Source organism: Cetorhinus maximus, chromosome 6 (genome assembly GCF_964194155.1).
Source record: "Cetorhinus maximus chromosome 6, sCetMax3.hap1.1, whole genome shotgun sequence".
Taxonomy (NCBI): Eukaryota; Metazoa; Chordata; class Chondrichthyes; order Lamniformes; family Cetorhinidae; genus Cetorhinus; species Cetorhinus maximus.
In genome coordinates this window covers 112,848,799-112,873,248 of record NC_135884.1, presented here as the reverse complement: position 1 = coordinate 112,873,248, position 24,450 = coordinate 112,848,799, and the positions used below count along the sequence as shown (strand labels likewise).

Here is a 24,450-nt window from a genome sequence, read left to right as displayed (position 1 = left end):
AAAGAAACCTCAGTCAAAAAATTGAATTGAAATATACATTCATTTGTTCTGTTCATATCTTTCAAACAGTAGTTATTAACAGCTGGGTAGCCCAATAAGTGACTATAAGCATGAATTGACATTGGTAGGCTTTGCCCCCCAAGAGAATGTTATTTTTACTCAAAGAATAATTTAAGATGTACGACTCCCCAACAAAATTACTATTAAGTGAGTCACTTCTAGCACTTCTGCAGAAACAATATTGCAATGAGCAAGTGGCCAATCTCTAGGACAGCCACCTTTAGAGAGGTGCTGAGAGGAATCTTTCCAGTCCTGGGAGGGGTGGCTTGAAGGTGAGACCAAGAGGAATTTCACAGAAGTTGGTGTTGGGTCGGTAGGTCGACACACTCCTGCATCCAAGCTGTCTTCACTGAGGCAGGTCAGCAGCTGCAGAGGCCATCCCCCACTGCAGCAGACAGGCACCCAGAGGTGCAAGCTCAGCAGGTGCCTAGAGGCAGCTTGGAAACATTTATTGCCCATCCTTAATCGCCCTTGAGAAGGTGGTGATGAACCTCCACCTTAAACTGCTACAGTCCATGTGGTGTAGGTGCACCCACAGTGCCACTGGATAGGGAATTCCAGGATTTTGACCGTGATGATGAAAGAAATGTATCACCATTCTAAGTCAGGACTTAGAGGGGAACTTGGAGGTGCTGGTGTTCCCATGCACCTCTTGCCCACATCATGTGAAATAATTTTTACAAAATTTATGTAGCTCCTGACTTAAATGCCTTTTGAAAATCCAAATATACTGCATCCACTGATTCCTTTTTATCTATCCTGCTAGTTACATCCTCAAAAAACTATAACAGGTTTGTCAAATACAATTTCCCTTTCATAATATAATTACTAAATGGCCTGTTATCATGCCCCTTGTAGATTCTAGCATTTTACTTACTACTGATGTCAGATTAACTGGCCAGTAAGTTCCACATTTCCTCTCTCCTTCCTTTCTTGAATAACAGTGATACATTTGATACCTTCCAATTCACTGGGACTGTTCCAAAATATAGGGAATTTTAGAAAATCACAAACCTGTTGCCGTTTTTTGAGATATAACTAAAAGCATAGATCAAGAGGAACCAGTGGATGTAGTACGTTTGGATTTTCAACTTTTCACCTCTATGCTCCCCTCCAAGTTCTGACTTAGAAATTATATCACCATTCTTTCATTGTCACTCCATCCACTGTCTCTGCAACCTCTTTTAACACCAAGACATAAGCCATCAGGTCCAGTGGATTTGTCAGCTTTCAGCCCCATTTATTTCTCCAACATTTTTTCTTTATCTGTTATTAATTCATTAAAGTTCCCAACTTTCATTCGGCTCTTCGTTCCCCACTATTTCTGATGCTGCTTTTGTAGCTTCTACTGAGAGAGACAATGGGCAAGATTTTGACTCATTCAACCCACCCACTTGCAGAGTTAAAATCCAGTCCATGTATTTGTTTAAGGTCTCTGCCATTTACTTATTCCCCATCCGCGATATCTCGGATCAAGTTCTCAGTATTCTCGGGAGGGAGGGTGAGCAGCCAGATGTCGTGGTCCATGTAGGGACCAATGACGTGGATAGGAAGGAGGAGGAGGTCCTGCAAAGAGAGTTTAGGGAGTTAGGTGCAAAGTTGAAGGACAGGACCTCCAGGGTTGCGATCTCAGGAGTGCTACCCATGCCACGTGTTAGTGAGGCTAGAAAGAAAGATAATGCAGCTAAATACGTGGCTACGGAGATGGTGCAGAAGGGAGGGCTTAATGTTTCTGGACAATTGGGCTCTGTTCCAGGGAAGGTGGGACCTGTTCCGACGGGACGGTTTGCACCTGAACTGGAGGGGGACTAACATCCTTGCGGGTAGGTTTGCTAGTGCTGCTCCGGGGGGGGTTTATACTAGATTTGCAGGGGGAGGGGAACCAGAGTGTTAGAGCAGATAGTGAGGTGGAAGAGGATAAAGGTCAAGCGAGGAATGCATGTATAGACAGAAATCAAAGGTTTGTACGCGATAGAAATGTTCTCAGGTGCATTTATTTCAATGCAAGGAGTATTATCGGAAAGGCAGATGAGCTTAGAGCGTGGATTGCCACGTGGGATTATGACATTATTGCTATTAGTGAGACTTGGTTGCAGGAGGGGCAGGACTGGCAGCTCAATGTTCTGGGGTTCCGTTGTTTCAGACGTGATAGAGGGGGAGGGATGAAAGGGGGAGGAGTGGCATTACTAGTCAGGGAAAATATCACAGCTGTGCGTAGACAGAACAGCCCAGAGGGCTCGTCTACAGAGGCCATATGGGTGGAGCTGAGGAACGGGAAAGGTGTGACCACAATAATAGGGTTGTATTATAGACCGCCCAAAAGTCAAAAGAAAATTGGAGGAGCAAATCAGTAGAGAGATAGCAGACCAATGTAAGAAACAGAAAGTTGTGATAGTAGGAGATTTTAACTTTCCATTTATTGACTGGGACTCCCATACTGTAAAAGGGCTGGATGGCTTGGAGTTTGTCAAATGTGTTCAGGAAAGTTTTCTAAATCAATATATAGAGGTACCAACGAGAGAGGATGCAATACTTGATCTCCTATTAGGGAACCAGACGGGTCAGGTGACAGAAGTATGTGTAGGAGAACATTTTGGGTCCAGTGACCACAATGTCATTAGTTTTAAGTTAATTATGGATAAGGATAGGTCTGGTCTTCGAGTTGAGATTCTAAATTGGAGAAAGGCCAATTTTGTGGAAACGAGAAAGGATCTAGGAAGAGTGGATTGGGATAAGTTGTTTTCTGGCAAGGATGTGTTCAGTAAGTGGAAGGCATTCAAAGACGAAATTTTGAGAGTGCAGAGTTTGCATGTTCCTGTCAGGATTAAAGGCAAAGTTGACAGGCATAGGGAACCTTGGTTTGCAAGGGATATTGGCGATCCGGTTAAGAAGAAGAGAGAGGTGTATAGCAGGTATAGGCAACAAGGAGCAAATGAGGTACTTGTAGAGTATAGAAAATGTAAGAAAATACTAAAGAAGGAAATCAGGAAGGCAAAAAGACATGAGGTTGCTTTGGCAGATAATGTGAAGGTAAACCCGAAGGGTTTCTACAAGTATATTAAGAGTAAAAGGATAGTAAGGGACACAATTGGTCCCCTTGAAGATCAGAGTGGTCGTCTATGTGTGGAGCCTCACGAGATGGGGGAGATCTTAAACAGTTTTTTTGCATCAGTATTTACTCAGGAAACTGGCATAGAGTATAAGGAAGGAAGGGAAACAAGCAGTAGTGTCATGGAACATATAGAGATTAAAGAGGAAGAGGTGCTTGCTGCCTTACAGCGAATAAAGGTAGATAAATCCCCCGGGCCTGACATGATATTCCCTCGGACCTTGAGGGAGACTAGTGTAGAAATTGCAGGGGCCCTGGCAGAAATATTTAAAATGTCCTTAGCCACGGGTGAGCTGCTGGAGGATTGGAGGGTAGCTCATGTTGTTCCGTTGTTTAAAAAAGGCTCCAAAAGTAAACCAGGTAATTACAGGTCAGTGAGCCTGACGTCAGTAGAAGGTAAATTATTGGAAGGTGTTCTGAGAGATCGGATATACAATTATTTGGACAGCCAAGGGCTGATTAAGGATAGTCAGCATGGCTTTGTGCGTGGTAGGTCGTGTTTAACAAACCTTGTAGAGTTTTTCGAGGAGGTTACCAAGAAAGTAGATGAAGGAAAGGCTGTGGATGTTAGCTACATGGACTTTAGTAATGCCTTTGACAAGGTCCCACATGGGAGGTTAGTTCAGAAGGTTCAGACACTTGGTATCCATGAAGAGGTTGTAAACTGGATTCGAAATTGGCTGTGTGGGAGAAGACAGAGAGTGGTAGTGGATGATTGCTTCTCAGACTGGAGGCCTGTGACTAGTGGTGTGCCTCAGGGATCTGTGCTGGGACCATTGTTGTTTGTTGTCTATATCAATGATCTGGATGATAATGTGGTAAATTGGATCAGCAAGTTTGCTGATGACACTAAGATTGGAGGCGTTGTGGACAGCGAGGAAAGCTTTCAAAGCTTGCAGAAGGATCTGGACCAACTGGAAAAATGGGCCAGAAAATGGCAGATGGAATTTAATGCAGAAAAGTGTGAGGTGTTGCATTTTGGAAGGACAAATCAGGGTAGGACATACACAGTAAATGGTAGGGCACTGAGGCGTACGGAGGAACAAAGGGATCTGGGAGATCAGATACATAATTCCCTGAAAGTGGCGTCACAGGTAGACAGGGTTGTAAAGAAAGCTTTTGGCATACTGGCCTTCATAAATCAAAGTATTGAGTATAGGAGTTGGGATGTAATGGTGAGGTTGAATAAGACATTGGTGAGGCCAACTTTGAAGTATTGTGTGCAGTTCTGGTCGCCTAACTACAGGAAGGATATCAGTAAGATTGAAAGAGTGCAGAGAAGATTTACTAGGATGTTGCCGGGTCTTAAGGAGTTGAGTTACAGGGAAAGATTAAACAGGTTAGGACTTTATTCCTTGGAGCGTAGAAGAATGAGGGGAGATTTGATAGAAGTTTGCAAAACTATGAGGGGTATAGACAGAGTAAATGCGAGTAGGCTCTTTCCACTTAGATTAGGAGAGATAAACACAAGAGGACATGGCTTTAGGGTGAAAGGTTTAGGGGGAACATTAGGAGGAACTTCTTCACTCAGAGAGTGGTGGGAGTGTGGAACGAGCTGCCATCTGACGTGGTAAATGCGGGCTCACAGATTTTAAGAATAAGTTGGATAGATACATGGATGGGAGAGGTCTGGAGGGTTATGGACTGGGTGCAGGTCATTGGGACTAGCGGAATAATATTTTGGCACAGACTAGAAGGGCCGAATGGCCTGTTTTTCTGTGCTGTAGTGTTCTATGGTTATAATTTCTCATGCCTCAGCCTCTAAAGGACATTCATTTACTTTTGATACTCTCTTCCTTTTTACATATTTGTACAAGCTCTTACAATCCATTTTTATATTTCTTGCTGATTTACTCTCATTCTATTGTTTCCCTTTATCAATACTTTGGTCATCTTTTGCTGTTTCCTAAAATACTCCCAATCGTTAGGCTTACTACTTTACTTGATAATATTGTATACCTCTTCTATTAATCTAATGCTCTCCTCAACCTCTTCAGTTAGCCATGGAGGGATCAATTTTTTCAGAGTTTTTATTTCTCAACCAATGTATATTTGTTGAGAATAACAAAATGTTTCTTTAAATGTTTGCCACTGTTTACCTGCTATCATACCTTATAATCTAATTTCCCAATCTACTTTAGCCATTTCACCCCTTCATACCTATGTAATTGGCTTTAAATTTAATACTCTAGTTTAGACTTACATAAGTCACTCTCAACCTCAATGTGAAATCCTAGCATTATTATGATCACTCTTCCCAAAGAATCTCTTACTATGAGGAGATTACTAATTAACCGCGTCTCATTATACATGATGAGATCTAAAATAACTTTCAACCTGATTGGTTCCACAATGTACTGGTCCAGAAAACTGCCTCATATATGTTCCATGAACTTATCCTCCCAACTACTTTTGCCAATCTGATTTGTATAATCGATAAGATTAAAGATCACCTACAATTATTGCATTGCCTTTGTTACAAGCTCCTCATTTCTTCATTAATAGTATGTCAAACAGTTTAGCTACTGTCAGGGGACTATAAACTACTCACACCAGGTTTTCCTGATCTTCCAAGCCAAGATCCTTCCTCATTTCTGTCCTTGTGTCTTCTTTGATTATAAGGGCTACCTGTCTTCTTTTCCATCTTGTCTAGCTTCTTGAAACAGCAAGTAGCCTGGAATGTTTCGTTCCCAACCTTGGTCGCCATGCAAGCACATCTCTCCACGTTTCAGCAGTGGTTCAATTGATAGCACACTGAAGGGCCTTTTTCTGTGCTGTAGACCTCCTTGACTTTCACCCGAGTCAGATGATTGTGGGTTCAAGTCACTCCAGGGCTTGAACGCAAAAATCAAGGCTGACACTCCAGTGAAGTACTATGGGAATCCTGCACTATCAGAGGTGCCGTCTTTCAGATGAGAGCCCTGCCTGCCCTCTCAAGTAGATATAACAATCTGACAGCGCTATTTCTAAGAGGAGCAGGGGAGTTATCCACAGTGTCCTGGCCAATATTTATCTTTCAAATCAACATCACAAAAACAAATTACCTGGTTATTATCAGACTGATGTCTGTGGGAGCTTCCTGTGCAACGTTTCTTGCTTTACAAAATTAACCACACTTCAAAAGTACTTAATTGGCTGTGAAATGCTTCAAGACATCTGGTGGTCATGAAAGATGCTATATAAATACAATTCTTTCTTTTTCTCTGTAATGGTCATTACATCAAAATTATTTATTTCTATTTGTGTCATAGTTGCCTGTCTTGTTACAATGAAATGTCTTTAATTTTTTACCATTTTGGACTGATATGACCTTAATCGCTGAAGCAGTATCACTGTTAAATTCTGTCTTTTCCTGTCACACTCTGCTTATCTTTACACAAATCGCTACTTGGCTCCCGACCTTGATTTTAGAGGTATGGTTTCCAAAGCCATACACCCACTGCAGTTTTCCTCATGTCAGTTCTGGGGTCTGTTGTAGATCAATTGATTGCTTTAGTCAACAATTTTTTATATATATATATATAGCTCATTCACAGGATGTGGGGATGCAGGTATTGCTAGCACACCAGCATTTATTGCCCATTCCTAAGTTTTGAGAAGGTGGTGATAAAACCACCTTCTTGAATATAACCAAGTAGTGGTGGTTGGAGTCTGGAACAAACTTCCTGAAAGGGCAGTGGAGGCAAGTTCGATCGAGGTATTCCAAAGAGAATTAGATTGCTATCAGAAAAGGAGAGAATGTGCAAGGTTCCGGGGATAAGGCAGGGGAGTAGGACTAGATGAAATGCTCTTTCAGAGAGCCAGTGCAGCCTCGATAGGTCAAATGGCCGCCTTCTGCATTTTAAAGATACTGTGATATATACTTGCTCAGACAATTCAGAGGGTAGTTGAGAGTCAGCCACGTTGCTGTGGGTCTAAAGTTGCATAAAGCACAAACCAGTTAAAGACAGCAGTTCCTAAATGACATTACTGATCCAGATAGGTTTTTTATGACAATTAGGTAGTTACATGGTCACCATTGCTGATACTAGTTTTTTTTTTATTTGAAATTTATTTGATGAATTGATTTTTTTTTATAAGATCCCCAGCTGCTGTTGTGGGATCTGAACTCTCATTTCTGGAGCATTAGTCCAGGGCTCTGGATTTGCTGCTGCTGCTGGTAGCTACTTCTACAAGGAGAACTGCTATCATGGTATCCCATGCTCACCTGTCTTGCACCATCCTCACACATCCACTGTAGCTCATCTGCAGCCACTCTGTCACATCTGGCATCCAACTACGCCTAGGTCGACCCCTCTTTCTGCTGCCCTCCACTTTTCCCTCTAGAAAAGTTCCCTGTAGCTTTTCAGCTCTGATGAAAGGGCCAAGATACTGACATTTTCTTTGCAGGATGTCACTTTTGAGAGTTCTTTTTGTTCTTACAATTTCAAGTACTTCTGGGTCACTAGTTCAATAATACAAACCATTATGATACTGTACCCAATTATCACAGATAACTCCATTTCCATCGTTTCACGTGGCTACCAGAACAGCAAAAGACAAACTAGGCAGCACTTGGTCTTTGTTTTATCTAAGTTCCTAGATTATTAGCAGAACTTTTGATTAAGAGTTTCAATTATGACTTATTTGTCCAACTACCTGTTGGGGAAAAAAAATTCCACTGCTTCGATGCCTTTGCTGAACACACTGATGAGGCCAGGTGATCTGTGTCCAGGGCTCTACATCACTGATACTAATTAAATGAAAAACATAGAATCATAGAATGTTTACAGCATCGAAGTTCCTGATTGAATCTGCCTCCACCACACACAGGCAGTGCATTCCAGATCCTAAGCACTCACTGCATTCGAAGTTTTCCTCATGTCACCACTGTTTCTTCTTCCAATCACCTTAAACCAGTGTCCTCTGGTTCTTGATCCTTTTGTCAACTGGAACAGTTTCTCCCATCTACTCTGTCCAGGCCCCTCATGATTTTGAGGGCAAACATGATCATGAGCAACTAGGGTCATCGCCATCCTCAAACTTTCCTTGTGGGTAACTGTTGACCTCTCCCTCTCCATCACTCCCCCTCCCCACAACTGAAATTAGAAAATCACATGGGGAATTATGGATGTGAGCCAGCATCCAACATTTCTATGTCATTGAATACTATAGCATCCATGCACTGCTCACAGCTGTCCAATAGCTCTATATATATTTTTTAAATTGCCAAGTTATTGTCCTCCACTATGACATCTCAATTAAGAGAGGCACTAATTGTTGCCTGCCTTGAAGTTCCACCAGGACCAAGGTTAGAAAGAACTTCCACTAACATTTAATTTAGCCGTCCCTATGGGAGAGCTTCTCTTACCAAACCATAAGTGGGTTGGAGCAGCAAAACCACCTAAACTCAGAAGCAGGGGGCTTTTTTGTGAGGAAATCAAATTTTGTACACAATACTAAATGACATAGAAGTGGCATCAGAAGAATCAAGTTTGAAAGACAACTGGGAAGGACAGTGAATAGAAGCAGCACTCCGTTACCAAAGAACAAGGCCTTCACCACAGGTGAAGATACTAGAAGCCTGATTTCGTGGTGCCCAACTGAACAATGGATGCCTCTTTAATTGCAGAAGGCACTCATACAAAGATAATCTTGAAAATTTCAAAATCACATTTAGCTGACAGACCTTTACAGTAATGGTGTGTGAGTATATGTTAATTGTTTCAAATGACTACTTTTAAAAAGGTTATCAACAGAAGCCTAAGGTCCAGAACATGAATGACTGTTCTTTCAGAATGTTCCTTAATTTTACTGGAAAGCCTCAGTGCAATACTGAGCAAGTACTTCATTGTTGGTGGTGCCACCTTTTGAATGAGATATTAAACATGAGGCCTATCTGTCCTCTCAGGTGAACGTAAAAGATCCCATGACACTAGAAGAGCAGGGGAGTTCACCCAGTGGCCTGGACAATAATCATCCCTCAAGCAACATCACTCTCTAACAGATTACCTAGTCATTATCTCATTACTGTTCATACGATCTTAATGTGTGCTAATTAGCTACCATGTTTCCCACATTTACAATAGTGACTACATTTCTAAAGTAGTTAATTGGGTGTAAAGAGCTATGGAATATCTTGAATGGTGCTATATAAATGCAAATCTTTTGTGTATCTGCTTGGATGAACAATTCAAAACACATTCACTAACTACTCTGCTAATCTCTGCTTCCACGTGGCCAAACCGGGGAAAAAAACAATTCCCAGATAAGAAAATAAAAATATAAATACAATACTGCAGTCCATCAATATAGATCAAGCACAAGAAGAATGAACATATTAGGTATGGGGTGGAGGAGAGGACAGCAAGAAGACTCGCTCTCTCCCTCTCGCTGCCTCTTTCCTGAACCCTCGCTCACAGCAAGGGTTCAGGAGAGAAAGCAAAGAGCAGGAGTGTCGGGTAAGGGAGTGGCAACCAGGAGAATCCGGCAAGTAAGCAATGAATGAGAAAGAGTCGACAAGAGGTAAGGTGTCAGCTTGCAGGAGAGGTGGCGAGCGGGTGGCAAGTAGAAAAAGAGTCAGGAATTTTTGGTCAAAAGTCAGGGGTCAACTTTTACCAGAGGGTACTCAAGTATATAAGATATTTAGGGTGAAATTTGAAAACACTATTCTTATATCAAACCAAGTATGGCTATTTTAACAAGTTAGTGCCAAGGTTTTTCCAATTCCTTCCAAAGAGTAAGGCTACTCAAAGATCTGTTTTCTGGAAGACAAAAGAAGAATTTATCAAATACTATGGCTAAAAGAGCAGGTCAGAGGCTGGGAATTCTGTGGCGAGTAACTCACCTCCTGACGTCCCAAAGCTTGTCTGCCATCTACAAGGGCTAAGACAGGAGTGTGATGCAATACTTTCCATTTGTCTGGATGAGTGCAGATCCAACAACACTCAAGAAGCCTGACACCACCCAGGACAAGCAGCCCACTTGTTTAACACCCCATCCACTAACTTAAGCATTCATTTACTCCACTGCCAGCACACTGTAGTAGCAATGTATACCATATACAAGATGCACTGCAGCAACTCACCATGCCTCCTTTGACAGCACCTTCCAAACCTGCAACCTCTACCAGCTGGAAGGACAAGGGCAGCAGACTTATGGGAACACCACCACCTGCAAGTTACCCTCCAAGCCACACACCATCCTGACTTGGAACTATATCACCATTCGTTCACTGTCGCTGGATCAAAATCTTGCAACTCTCTCCTTAACAGCACTATGGGAGTACCCACACCAGATGGGCTGCAGCAGTTCAAGGCATCAGCTCACCGCCAGCTTCTCATGGGCAATTTGAGATGAGCAACAAATTGCCAGAGATGCTCATACCTAAAGAAATAAAAAAAAGTTTAATGAACCAAATTTAAATGCCTTGTAAGGTTTATTGAAGAGTTTTACCTTCAGCACTCTTACTAAAAAATTAAGGAACAACAGAACTCAAAACAAAAACACCAGCAGATGCACCATCAAAACAAAAGACATCTTGAAAGCTCATTTGAATCCCAACCTGACAAACACTTCCCAAATGTGAAACTTCACACACGAAAGAGTCTGAACCGTTGGAATAAACCAAGCAATAAACTTCCTTCACTTTGTACCAAATGTATCACAAAACCTTACAGGATGCCATCAACATGCTCACCTGAAGGCTGCAGACAAAGAACTGGCAGTCTCCCCCTCAAAATGGCCAATCACCAAGGAGGACTTATCTCTTGAGCCAAGATCTTATCTGTGAAGAAGTGCATCAGCATTGTTCACTGGAAATATTCCAAGAGTAAGGTTTTTGATCTTTCATCGTTACTTTCTCTAACATGGTAAAAAACTCAAGAATTTGACTCCTAGGACATATCACCTGAGATCCATGCCTGGCAGACCCTCGTCCTGAAATAACACAGGAAAAGTTGTTGATGTTATTTCCTCCCAAATTAATTAATTTTCATAAAACTGTGGATTATGAATCTCTTGCATCATATCCAGAAGAAATCAATCATTTGTGTGGGAGAACCTGACAGCACACACCTGCCAAGGTTTGAGCTGACCAATGGGCCTAATATATCGAGTATCATTGGCCAACTTTTATGTGATCCTGGCACAGGGTTTAAGAATGAGATACTCCTTGCATGTTAACCAAGCAGACCACGTGGTATCACCCATAAGGTGATGCAGGTTTGATCTCATGCTCTGCTGAGTTCATAATGTTACAGCGCCATTGAAATAATACAAATTGGAGGAAGTATCACCTGATGTTCTTACATAAGAAATAGGATCACAAGTGGACCATATGGCCCCTCAAGACTGATCCGCCATTCAATATGATCATGGCTGAGCGACTGTCTCAACTCCATTTTCACACCTACATTCCTCATGCCTCGATTCCCTGGGACACACCGCAAATACTACGTGGTTTTTTTCTACACATTTTAGGAAGGATAAACTTGCATTTGAATCAGTACAGCAAAGGGTCACTAGATTGGTCCCTGGGATGAGAGGGTTGTCCTATGACGATAGGCTGAGCAAATTGGGTCTATATTCTCTGGAGTTTAGAAGAATGAGAAGTTATCTCATTGAAACATGCAAGGTTTTGAAGGGGCTTGACAGGATTGACACAGGGGTTGTTTCCACTAGCTGGAGAATCGAAGACACAGCGGACAGGATAAGGGGACGATCATTTAGGACTGAGATAAGGAGAAATTTCTTCACTCAAAGTATTGTAAATCTTTAGAATTCCATACCCTAAAGGGGTGTATCATTGAATACATTTAAGTCTGGGATAGATTTTTGGGTTCTCAGGGAACCACAGGATTGGACAGCGGGCAGAAAACTGGAGTTGAAGGCCAAGATCAGCCATAATCATACTGAATGGCGGAGGAGGCTGAACAGGCCGTATGGTCTACTCTGCCCCTATTTCTTATGTTCTTGTGCAATTCTAAAATTATATCAATCTCAGCCTTGAACATACTCAATGATGCAGCATCCACAACTTTCTGGATTGACAATTCCAAAGATTCACAATCCTCTGAATACAGAAATTAGTCGTAAATGATCAACCCATTATCTTGAGACTGTGCCCCCATGTTCTAGATTCCCCAGATAGGGGAAACACCTCTCAGTATCTACCGTGTCAAGTTTCTTCAGAATCTTGAAATTTTGAATCATTTCTTTAGATGTTTCCCATTTATTTACAACTATAACTTTTAGTCTATTTCCCCAATCAGCCTTAGCATTATCTCCCCTCATCCCCAAGTGACTTTTAAGATTCTTGTTTTGAACTGGAGTATTTCACTCTCAAACTTAATGGCCTGAATTTTGCGCTCATGGGACGCGCGCGATCGGCGGGCCCGTGAGCAGATGGGAAACCATCCAACTGCGATTTCACGCTGGCTGGCCAATTAACAGCCAGCCAGCATGAAACGCACCCTGAGAAAGGCTCAGCAGTGCCAGTGGGGACGGGAGGAGGGCGGGTGCCAACATCACCACGGATGCTAGTGAGTGTTTCCACTGAGCTCCCTGAAGGCAGAAAGATGCCTCAGGGAGCTGCAGACCTCCAAATAATAAAAGAAAGCACAAAAATGCTGCAAAAAATGTCCATGCAGCACAATCAAGCAGCTGAAAGCATATCTAAAAAAAAAAGTCCCCAGATATTTCTTCTTCTTTTAAATACTAACCAAGATTTCATCCCGCCCTTGGATGAGGTTTCATCAAAAATGTAAAGCCGTAATGTTGGACAGGCCATGAAAAATCGCTTACAATTGGGCTGTTAATGATTTTAATTACCCACTTAATTGTCACCGGGTGCTCTTCTGACTTTTGTGCATGCCTGCTGAACGAAATATCGTGCGACTGCACGATGACATCAGGACGCTCACCTGACGTCCTCTCACGCAATTTTACACCTGTTCCTGTTGGGCGGCAGGACATAAAATTATGGCCAATATGAAGCTGAATTGTATTATGATCACTCCCCCCCACCCCCATCCTAAGGATCTTTTACTATGAGGTTAAATAACCCCATTTCATTTCACAATACTGCATCTAAAATAGCTTTATCCCGGCTGGTTCCACAACATATTTCCCAGGAAACTGCTACCAAGCATTCCACAAACTCATCTTCCCGGTTACTCTTGCCAATTTGATTTCTATTTGTAGTTGGTTCTAAGCAATTCAGTGGCTTGAGGAGGCATTTTACTTAGTCAAAGGTGATACATGGCCAAGGAAACCAGAACATAACAGATAGCCAGTTCATCCAGTTATACAAACCAAATGACTTAGGTCATTAGCTGTGTACTTGACTTTTGAGTACTTGAAAATTAATTTCTTTTTCCTCCACCGCTTTCTTACAGTTTCTCTAACTCTCTTCATTCTCCTCTATTGGTAATTGCATTAATCATTAATTTAATTAGCCAATAGCAATTCTTTTGTTCACCATTGCTTTTCACTTTTTCTTTTTTTTTCTTCAAGTAATGCTAAAAAAGGTATTTTCCCTCTTGACCATACAACAAGTGAGCATTTTAAATGGATGACAAGAAAGTGAGGAGAGTGGTTAACAGGGATTTCTTTATGCACAGAGCTGTTAGAATGCTTTGCTATAGGGAATAGTTATGGCAGTCAACAGGATCTTTTAAGGAAAGATTGGACAAATATTTGTAGATCGAAATATTGGGCCAAGGGAAGAGATGGGGCAGTGGGATTAGTTTTAGATTTCTCTAACTGAACACAGGCATGATGAATCAAAGGGCCCCCATCTATGCTGTGAACATCTAAGGTTTTCTGTTGCCATTCTACTGTTTTCACATATGCACTTTTTGGCTATACAAGCTGCTATATATTCCCAAGTTACCCATCATCTCAAAATGTTCCAGCCTAATCTACTATTGTCAGTATGACACTTAGCATGGCCATTCATTCATTATATTACCTATGTAATGCACCTACGAAACTTTTACTGAACATCTGACTTTTACCTGTTCCTTCAGTTTTGTTTTTCCCCAATGCCATGAAGGTTTGCATAAAACTTTCATTCCTCTCACAGAACTATGGCTGAATCACCATATCTTGATATCCACCAATGAATATTCTCCAACAGTCATACAAATTTTGTTTCTTTCAACTCTAGCAAGTGACTTGCAAGTTTTACCCAAAAGCTAACACCTTTGGTAGCTCCATTTTCTGTCATCTAATATCATTCCTGATCTCCAGATCCTTAGATCTCCACTGAAAATCCAACTTTGTCTCCACTGTTACAGTTGCTTCTGAGTAATTTATTTCCTTGTAAATGAAAATAATTTTCTTCTCACTTTAAAACAAAAAATAAGTCAAATCTAAGACTTCATTATTGTTCCAATGTCCAAGGAGGCTCTTTGAATATCTTTCTTAGCCTTGAATATAGTGAGAAAAGAGGATGGTCATTTCACCATTGATCCTTCATCAGTATCCTCTCCAGCCTTGTGTTTATTATAATCAATACTAATTTGGTCACTGATCCACTAAAGTTCTCGTGTTCATTTTATCTTAAAATATGCAGTACTGCAAATCTAGCTCTTCCTTTTCATACTCTCCATATCGCACTGACTCAATTCTTTCCCAGGATTTGAGAATAATGGACTGCCTCACACCATCCTCTTTTCCCCACTGCCTCAATTTTCTCTCTCTCTCCTACAAATTTACTGGATTTTAAATCCCAGCCTTGAAAGCACCTGATGAGCAATTCATTTACCTAGTTTTCATTCCAAGTCTTGGCAATTTATAGGCCTGTTAGCTTTCTGAGTAAAAAACTGGAATATCAACAATTCCAGTGGAGGGAGCTCTTTCACATAGAAGGGGATTCTATAGACAAAAAAAAGAGCCTTTGAAATAATTACAGCCCCTAGTATTTTGACCTTACAGCGAATGGCACATTTCATAGATGTGGTGATGGCAGGTGGTCAATAAGATCTATAGAAAAGATAGGAAAACTAGGAAAGCAAGAAAAGTAGCAATATTAATAAAATACAGGATTACAGCAGTAAACTGGTAAGGGCAAACAGGCAATGAAAACACCATGGGTAAAGTTAATGAATGAGGATGCAAGATCTTAAAGCTGTGTAAGAGACCTCCTGATATTAGTGGTATAGTGGAGAGGACAAGTGGATTTATTAATATTGAGATAAGCAATCATGTTGCAAAATAAATGTAGTTATAAAAGAAATTTTCACAGAAGCAGAACAGCTCAAGTAGTAAAGACAATGCATTCCTAGACAGTATTTGATACATTTATTTAGAACAATATATTTTAGAATCGACAAGGCAACAGGACAAATGTTTTATTGATGAGTTGAATTTTTATGGCCCCAAGAATTGCAGATCGATGGTTTTGGAGGGGGGCGGGGGGTGCTGGTGGGCTGGATTGGTCTACAGATCTCCAGAAGATACTGATAAGATTCAGCACAAGCGATTATTAGCAAGAACGGAAGGATACAAAATTGTAAGTACCTTTTGTTACTTGAGTGGGTAATTGGTTGGGAAACAAAAACTGAATTAACAGGAATATTCCTCAAGGATCCATACTAGGGTTTCCACACTTCACACATATATATATTAATGACTCTGATTGAGGAATAGAGATTGTATATCCAAGTTTACAGATGACACTAAGTTGGGAGGCACATTAAATTGGTGTGAGCAGAATGTTAAAGAGTCTTAAAAGCAGTTTAAGTGGGTGTACAAAACTGTGATAGATAAAGTTGAATGAGGGGAAGTTATAGAAGTTTGGACCTAAGAAAGCCAATCCAGAATATTCCCTTCATGGTCAGAGACAAAAGGCTGTGGAAGAGCAAAGAAATTTGGATGTCTGGATACACAAATCACTAAAGCTGGTGCACAGGTACAAAAAGTAAATCAAAAAGGCTAATGGAATGTTGGCATTATATTTCAGTTGTACAGGGCTTTGGTCAAATCATATCTGGAGTACTGTGTTTGGCATTGCACTTCAGAAAGGATATACTGATTTTGGACAGAGTACAGCCCAGATTCACCAGAATCTTAAAGGATTAAATTTGAGGCCGTGTTGCATAAACTAATTTGTATTCCCTTGAGTTTAAATGGTTGAGGTGTAAACTAATTGAGGTATTTAAAATAAAGAGATTTAATGAGACAGATACAGGGAAAAGAATTTCTTCTGGTGGGCAAATCCATGGCTAGGAGACATAAATAGCCAAGCTCTAATTTTAAGAATAAAAGTGAAATTACGGAAAGTGATAGAAATCTATAACTCTCTCCTGCAAAAAGCTGCAGTTGCAGGATCATTTGAAATTTCCAAAGCTGAGAATATTGATTTTTATTAGATAACGGTGTCAAGGAGCAAAAGCAGGTATTGTGCACCAGGCTACTGTTACAATGCCTAATTTCCATTTTCAGACAATGGAACTGATGCTAGAAGCCTGTCCCTAATCCTGGTCATGTCTATTGGTGCATCAGAAGAAGGCACGAGCCCTACACAGCAATGAATTTGTTTATATCACTATCTTTCTGTGTGTTCTCTCTGCTACAACTATTACCAATTAGGCAAAGTGCAACATAGAGTTTGAATACAGGAACAGTTATGGGCCTTGACAAAAGCAGAAAACAAGTGTGGCTATAGTTGATGGTTTATTGTATCCTGTAAGTGGAAATGTACAAATTTGTGCATCATTTCTTACAGGTTCTTTTGATGGGTATGTGAAACTTGTAATCAAAAAGGGTTACCAGCAGTCCATATGCAATAAACTTTAATGTTTCTGTTGAGTTTGGCAAAGCATCATTCGTACAAGTTCGGAAAAGTAACAGGTCCACAAGCCCAATGGTAGAAACTGCAAAATGCCGTACTTCATTGGCTCATTTTCCTGATAGCTTCAGTAGCTTGTTTTCAATACAACGGAGCTCAGCTATTGTGAAAAATTTAGGCAGTGGAACAAGGTAGCCATCATATGATCACTTCATTAATGGTAAACAATATACTGGGAATGTTATTTTAACAAGAAACATTGCAAAACTTCAAATGGTAAAATCAATTCAGGTCAGCACCACCAACAGGCTCCTCCTGATTCTGCCATAAAGTTTCAAACCATTCCAAGCAATGGACCACTAACATAACACCCAGAGACAGCCCATCCAGCACAGCCATGCATCATTAACATCCAAACGTTCACAGGATTCTCTTTTTTTGGTTCAAGTTTTCAATGCTGAAGCTTACTTCAGACAAGGCTTTCCAGCATTGGCTGAAGGAGCTTAAAATGTTCAGCAAAAACCCTCTAACCCATTATGGACATTGCAAGAAGGTCCAGATTTTGTGAACAAAATGATCTCACATCTAATGATAAATATGATGCAGAGCAGGTAAGCACAATGAGAACAAAAACCATTCTTACCATGCAGTTTTGTAATGCCAACTACAGGACAATGAAATCATGAAATGCAAATCACCTTTGAATCTTCATTGTGCAAAAAACAATGGGGAACCGAATACAAACTGAGCGGTACCAATATGATAAAGGTAGGCTTGAGCAAGGCATGCTTCAAACGTCATGTCTGTATGATCACTATTATCACTAAAAGTAGATGCTACTCAACAAAAATAGCTGCTGAAAGCATGCAACCTCTATGCAATGATCATGTCAACTCAGGCAGCATAACAGTTCAGATAATACCCTGTCATAATTTCTAACATACTGAAGGTTGGAAATGTAGCTCTCAAACAGGCCAAATTATCAAACAAAATGAGATTAGAACCACGCAGGGCCCTGAAGTTCCAGATCATAATCTCTTTGATACAGACTCAAATCAGCTCCAATCATACCACAGCAATAACAATTACACTGAGCATCCGCAACACAAGAAAATTACCTCCCTGACTAAAAGTTAACTCTTGGCAATGCAAATGTTTTAATTCGACAAGATGGAAAAAAATATTGACAAAATAGCATTGCCTCTGGTGAATAGAAGTGCATTTGAAGTACAGGTGCAGTGTCTCAAATACGGCTGTCCAAAAGCCAGAGTTGTCCAAAAACTGGACATTAGAATACGCCATGCATCAAATTTAATTGGGTACAATTTTAAAAAACTTATGGTCAATTCAGCTAGGCGCTGCATTGGTGCAGTGTGGCGCTGGAAGTTATCTGCTTCACCCCTTGCACACCAGTCTATTCCCACGGACCACGTGACCCTTGACCCCATGAGACTCAGCTTGGCCCAAACCACCTCCCACAGTCCGAACCAAAATCCAACAAGATTGGAAATCTGGCACGGCCTTGATCTCAAGGTTGCCAATCTTGACACACTTATCTGTGCTAAACATTTTTTAAAAATTCGCTCTTGTGCACACCTCATCAATCCACATGCAAAAAACGTTTGGGAGATCACCAAAAAGGCAATGCCATATCAAACGAACTAAAGCACAGCAAACGATGGGGGGAAAAGATTTCATATCATCAAGAAAAAAAAAACAAGCAAGCTCTGTCTTCTGATCGCAAGCAGCAAAAGCTACAGATGATGAGGCAAAGATCAAAGCGTGAAGACTTGTTTAGCCTGAAGAATCGTGAATTGCCAAAATAAAATGTGTTGACCTCAAAGTCTTCCTTCCTAACCTGCTTTTTGGAATATTAGGCAGGATATTGGGATCATTTGCGCACGTTTTTTTGGGTGCCACAAGTGGCCTCCTTAAGGGGTCCAAAATGCCCCATCCACCACTAGCAGTATTTAAACTACTTACAGGTTAGTTGCTGGTTGTGTTTTTTTTCCTGTCTGTTGCTTCAATTTCACAAGTTTTTGGAGCTTTCTATAGTCGTTGCAAAAGTTGCAAAAACATTTAAAGGAAGACGTGCCAGGTGCTGATGTAGTTTTTGCTGACTTCAAATTTTCTGCACAAACCAGTTGCTCCTAGCCATCCCCCTTGGAATACTGAATGACTTGGAGAATGAACAGAGACCATGCAACGCAAAGCAAGCTGCTGGAAGAGTGAGGACGGGGGAGGCAGGGGAGAAGGGTACTCAGCAAGAGACTATATTTGCCCAGAGTGTTCAGGGAGCAATTCTCCTACCTGAACTGCAGCAAGGAACAATGTAAGAGAAGTTTGTGCTGCAGCAAGGACGTCCTCACAGAATCTGCCACCAGCTACAGCCATAACTGCCACTTCAAAGCAGGGCAAGTAGCGCAAAACCAGTGGCTATGAGGTAACTGTGGTCAGGAACTTTAATACATCTGCTCCTTCCAAGCTGGAGGCATTTGCAACATCTAGCAGTTTGCTGTTCACTGTTGTTTAAAAGAGGTCACTGAGGCTCTTTATTCAGTGAGAACTAAATACATTTCATTCTCCCTTGCCAGAGAGGAAGAGGAGGAGGAGGAAGAGGAGGAGGAGGAACAGGTACATAGCTTCGCTAGGGTTTCAAGCTTCATCGTGGTGCAGAGTACCACCGAAAGCACAGACATTGCTTTACAGGCATTGTGTGGCAACTCTGCCTTATACCCCAAACCAATAGCGATTCCTCTCCCTCAATGTACAGCTGGTGAGTGACCAAAGGCAGAGAATCATGAAAAGTAATGCCCAGTATCCTGGCTGCAATCATGATGTCTTCATTTTGCAGAAATCTGAAGCCCAAATACATCACAACCGGCACAAGAACAACACTTATAAATCAAACACTAAACACTTTTAATAGGTACCAGGACAGAGACACAACCATGTGCATCTCCACAACCTCATCGCTTGTCAGCACAACATTCAACGGGCAGAGAGAAGGCAGTTGACATAACCCGCTGAGGAGCCACAAATGTTCTTGAGCCAAAGCTGAGAAGGAATGGTAGTGTGGAGTTATCAATCTGATGTCAATACAGCCTCAATGCTTTAATCATATTGTGGCCACCATACACATTGTTGTAGGAGAGGAAGAAGAAAATGCGAGTCTCCCATGTGAAAAATTAATATCCCACATCCCTCAATGTCTGACATTCATAATGCCACTGATTGTGCAAGGTTTTTGAACCGCAACTCAGCAGCATGGAGGCTACTATCCAAGATTACCTGTGATCGAAAATGAAGAAAATGATGTCAATTCTGCTCTCAGACTGTCCTACATATTGCAGCCTGCATGGAAGAAAGCAGCATTATTGGAGGCAATTTATGAAAAAAGCAAGCATGTGGTAGCATGTCACAGAAACGAGATTGCGGACTGCATGGTATAAGAAATGCAAGGAGGAAAAGGGCTGGTAGGACCCTGTTGGCCATTGTTGTAATGTAGGCAACCTCAGCAAATTTGCACACAGCAAACTCCCACAAACAGCAATGTGATAATTGTCAGTTCATTTTCTTTGTGATGTTGATTAAGGGATAAATATTGATCAAGGTACTGGAGAGAACGCCTCTGCTTGTCTTCAAAATTGTGCCATGGGACCTATGCTCATGTGTGGGGACAGGCGGGACCTCAGTTTAACATCACAACCCAAGACATCAGCTCCAACATTGCAGCAGTCCCTCAGTACTATACTGAAGTGTTAGCCCAGACTCTGTGCCCAAGCTCCTGGAGTGGGGATTGAACCCACATTTGACTTAGAGGAGAGCCCTCATGTGATACTAAATCACAACTAACACAAATCTGGGTTTTTGAATTTATGAATTATCACAACTAAACATAGCTTTTGTTTGCCTGAGAAATTAGCTTTTTAAGTTACTGTTTTGGCTTTATAAAAAGATGACCCATTTTCCACAAAAAAACACTGCAAAGGTTTGTTTTTGGGAACCCCCTTTGCTGGACTGTATCATTTTTATTCATTGGTAGAGCTAAATAGCACTACATTTTCTTTTAAGAAAATTTTGTTTACATGCCCTTAGTATAATATTTGGACAGCAAGTTCATGTCAGCACACTGGGATCCTGTGATTCAAAGTGCTATAGAAAAACAATTTCAGCAATCAGAAAAAGAAAGACAGCTTAACTATGCAAACCCCGATTAGTCAGATTATAGCATTTACAGAAGAAACCACAGCTACCACCCACTGGCAGTATGAATTATTTGGCTATTAAACTAAATATGATACAGTTACAAGGATTGTCTGCATTACATTAGATATTATCTTAATTCTACAAAATACAATCATATTTCTCTTCATTTGTCCACACTTAAAATGTTATTGAAAATTCTGATTATTAGTTCTTGGCATTGAACATTGCAAGACTGTTGTCAACAGTGACTTAGCTGGAGAAAATCAATTCCCATTCCATCTAGCGGGGGCATATTAATTTCAATTTTTTATTCCTTTTGTTACAAAGGAAATTGAGTATTAATTTAAATAATTAATTCATGTAACCAAAACTTAATTTTACACACTAACAAAGTTAAGTCATCTCACAACACACAATATTCACAATTTAATTTAACTATATGACCCCCAGCATTCTCCAAGACAGCCGAGATATAAAGATACTAATGGGGACAACTGCTAAGATTATTGTCTGCCCATTATCTGAACACCCGCATGAAGTTTATTAAAAATCAATTATTTGCAGGTTAAGGAGATTTCTTCAAGTAATATACTCCTCATCGAGCCAATAAGTTTTCTTAAAAATACAAAAAGAAACACCCATTTTTCAGGATATATTTGGAATTTAAACCCCTTCTCCTGACCCCCACCCAATCTACCAGGGTTTCAACAATTCCAGATCTTTGCAGGGAGCCATACAGCTGGCAATATAGATTGTACAAAAACGTTCTTTTTGATCCTAGAAGTCAAGCGTGTATTTGTAATTATCACAAAACATCAAAACTTTCTGGCCAGAGCAAACTCCAAGTTTAAGACAACTGTGCAGAATTGGCAAAGAATGCGAGTTAAAAATATTCTGAAACATATTAACCGATGTTCAATTCTTCTATCACAGTGTGCTCTTAAGCAATCTGTAGCAATATTTCAACTGACCTAGGTAGGTAAAACAAATAGATTTTTCATACCCACAATCAAAACAGCTCTTATTTTATAATAAAATACAAATGCCATGTGGCTGTTAAAGAAAGAATTCACACCCAGCAAAATACAAAGACAGGATGTGAACTTTAAAATACAATATGTGGGTCAAAAGATTTGATGATGTATTACCAAAGGTTTCCAACCTTTGGTACACCATGACCTTTGGAGATTTACTGATACAGCATATTCTTCTAGGCTGCCTTGGACCTGTTTCATGCTGCAGAGAACACCTGAATGATAGAGTAAATCAATTAATATAATTTATAAGAATAAATGTGGGAAGGAGAATGGGATATTCAAATTCAGGAAGGGATATGTGTAACTTACCATTAAATTATGCTGCCTAGTAATAAAGGAAATTATCTTGTATCTAAATAGAAATATATGACAATGAGACTTAGAATTTGCTATTTCTCCATTCATTATTAATGGCATATCTTTCAATGAGAAGTATTCAGAGTTCTGCCATGGCAAAGGAATGTAATTCAAGGAACTGTCCAGCAACCTGAAGATTCCATAACTTCTATAAAAGGAAAACTGAAATTGAAACAGGACTAACTTTTTAATTTAAAAAAAACTTGTCTTTTTGAAAAATAACAACTTAAATATAGTACAAATGCAAGTTATTATTTAAGCCAGTGAAAGGATCACATTTAAAAAGTCACTTCAAACTTGACAATAATCAAGGTTTTTTCTTACTTTCTACATAACTTACACAGAATTCTGAAATGTATGGTGCATAATGTGCAGGGTCCTTTTGGCGTTGACTGCTCAAGATGCATGTCAAAATTATTTTTTAAAAATCAAAGCAAGACATAACCTTTAGACTGCTGAAAATCCGTAAATGTATTTGAATGACTTAGTCCCGATCCCTTGCTAGCCATCTAAAGGTCAATACATTTCATGTTTCTTTTATCATTACAGAAATAGGTAAAGCAGCTTTTTCAAAATTTAACGTATAAAAGGTAATTGTTCTCTATAATGCAATTCTCCTAGAATGTCAATAAAAACTTGGGAATATTAGCCTTAGTTAAACAGAAGAGATCTTACCAGTGTGCATTTTTTTTTTAATTGAACCATTTACAAGAACGTTTGATTACAATAGTGATAATCATCTCATCCTTTTGAAAATGGTTTAACATCTACCCACAAACTGGATGTTGCAGTCATCTAGGGGGAATGGTGGAAAGGAGAGGGAGAAAACGAGAATATCCTACACACCACTGCTTGAAAGAATTTGTACCTTGCCATCAGGTGATCACCTCCATCCCCACAGCACTATATTGGTGTTAACTATAACAAAACCCGAGGCTGTTTAATCGTGAGAGCAGCACTGGGACTAAGTCACAGTAAGAGCACAAGAATGTGTATGATGGAACTCTCAGAAAGAGAACATACAGCAGGCCAGGATGGAGCTTTTTACATGAGGCTTAACTTCTTTTAAAAAGATCACAAGTACATTTTGCTTAGTGCATAATGTTAAAGAGAAGTTATTTTAGAAAATTATTATAAACTTCTGAAATTCAGTAAAATAATTTTTCTTTCACTTTTTGCACACAATAGATAAATCCAACAATTCTGAGGCCCCAAGAACCAGCATATTCAGGCCAACATGGAGAAATGCCATAGTGTTGCTGAACTGATGAAACAGTAATGCTTCATGAATGCACATAATTTCAGGCCTTTACATGGCCTTGAGAACGCTCCAGGTGTTGGCCAAAGAAACGTCCAGTGAATGGATAGTGTGAGCTCTAACCTCCCGTGCTGAGTACAGCTTTGCCATAAAGAAAGAATAGCACATCGAAGAATAAAAAACAATTAAATACTAAAATGATATCTAACCCATCAAAACCAGGAGAATCCTGCAGACTGGCATTTTCTTGTTGCCAATTGCGCATTGGGGTCTGTTTAACTTTACAAAATTTAGATCTTCTCCAGCATTTAGCACTAAAGGGAAAATACATTTTTATTGGCTTAGTCTCCAACCGAATGGCTTCCAGGTCCAGTGAAATTCTGATTTATAAAATTTCCTAAGGAGCCACATGCTGATGGCCATCATCAAGAATGTCAGTCCAGTGACTTCTAGTCATTTGGGAGTACAGAGCTCGAGTATTGCTGAAAAAAAGACACATTGTCGAAGCTTTTCGTCTTGCACTCATCAGGACAAAATCGCAAGAATACCAGTGGTTACTTGTTTATGTACAAAACTAGAGGCTGTCATGCGAGATTATACGTAAGAAAAACTATCATATAGGAGAGCATTATATAGATTTTTAAAT

The 24,450-nt window shown here is 40.3% G+C and overlaps 1 protein-coding gene across 3 annotated transcripts in view; it reads right to left on the bottom strand.

Moving 5' to 3' along the window:
* znf423 (zinc finger protein 423) overlaps positions 1–24,450 on the bottom strand; it is a 355,907-nt gene that overhangs the window by 285,429 nt on the left and 46,028 nt on the right. The window lies entirely within an intron of this gene.